This window comes from Carlito syrichta, unplaced genomic scaffold (genome assembly GCF_000164805.1).
Source record: "Carlito syrichta isolate Samal-C Ts95f unplaced genomic scaffold, Tarsius_syrichta-2.0.1 Scaffold167842, whole genome shotgun sequence".
NCBI lineage: Eukaryota > Metazoa > Chordata > Mammalia > Primates > Tarsiidae > Carlito > Carlito syrichta.
This window is the reverse complement of record NW_007111938.1, coordinates 1-1,433: the sequence shown is the minus strand read 5'-3', so window position 1 is coordinate 1,433 and position 1,433 is coordinate 1. Positions and strand designations below refer to the sequence as shown.

The 1,433-nt window shown below is 49.5% G+C and overlaps 1 pseudogene; it reads left to right on the top strand.

Annotated features, from left to right (window-relative positions):
- The first annotated feature begins 6 nt into the window (after positions 1-6).
- LOC103252557 lies at positions 7-874 on the top strand (annotated as a pseudogene).
- The last annotated feature ends 559 nt before the right edge of the window (positions 875-1,433 follow it).

Genomic DNA, 1,433 nt, shown 5'->3' with positions numbered 1-1,433 from the left:
GAGGCAATGCTGGACGCCCACTCCGAGGTGTACTGCAGTGAGAAGATGCGCATCATCCTGCATGTGTTGGCCACATGCTAGGTCTGGTCCAAGTCTGGCTGCCAGAAGCTGAGGCTGGACGAGGCGGGTGTGACGGACGAGGTGCTGGACCCACCATACAGGCCTTCATCCTGGAGGTTATTGCCAAGCATGGCTAGTTGGCCCGTGTGCTCTGCAACAAGGACCCCTTCACACTCAAGTCCTCAGTGTACCTGTCGTGCCTGTTCCCCAACTCCAAGTTCTTGTTTGTGGTACATGACAGCTGGGCCTCCGTGCACTCCATGATCATATGCAAGGTCACCATCACTGGCTTCGACCTCAGCAACTACCACGACTGCCTCAAGTAGAACAAAACCATCGAGGTTATGTATGCACAGTGCATGGAGGTGGGCAAGGACAAGTGTCTGCCCCTGTACTACAAGCAGCTGGTGTTGCACCTGCAGCACTCCCTCAAGCTCATCCTTGATTTCCTGGGCATTGCCTGGAGTGATACTGTTTTGCACTGCGAGGACCACATTGACAAGCTTGGTGGTGTCTCTCTGTCCAACACCAGTCATCAAGCCAGGTCATCAAGCCTGTGAACTTGGAAGTGCCCTCCAAGTGGACTGGCCACATCCCTAGGGATGTGGTGCAGAACGTGGCCCAGATCAACCCCATGCTGGCTTGACGCAGCTATGAGCCCTATGCAAACTCACTTAATTAAGGCAACCCTGACTCCATTGTCATCAATAACATAAACTGGGTCTTGAAATGTTACTATAAAACACCAGTCAATCTGAACGGATATTTTCAGGTGAACCAGACCAGCACCTCCTTCCACTTAGGAAACTCGTGATTTCCAGATCTCTGCAAATGGCTTTGTTGCCAAGAAGAGGAGAAACTGCATTCAAGAGGAAATTGGACCTCTAATTCAAGCATATTGCTTGCTATTAATTGCCCAAACAGGACTGCTAGTGAGGAGCCTATTTGTATATGTTTGCAAAAGTTGAATGATTGAAAACATACTGTGAAATCCTCTATCTTTGGACACTCAAAGACAGAGAGCAAAGAGTATGGTAGTAGTCCATCTTTTGAAATTTAGGTATTTTATATTTTTCCCCTCAAGAACTTTTTTTTTTTAAGAAATGGATTTGCAGGCCGGGCTCGGTGGCTCAGCCTGTAATCCCAATGCTTTGGGAGGCCGAGGTGAGTGGATTGCCTGAGTCTGCGGGTTTGACACCCACCTGGGCAACTTGGTGAGACCTCATCTCTACAATAAATCAAAAATTAGTGGCATGGTAGTTCACATCTGTAGTTCCAGCTACTTGGAAGGCTGAGGAGGAAGGATAGCTGGAGCCCAGCGGTCGAGGCTGCAGTGGCCAGGAGGGACCACTGAACTCCAGTCCGGCTGATTT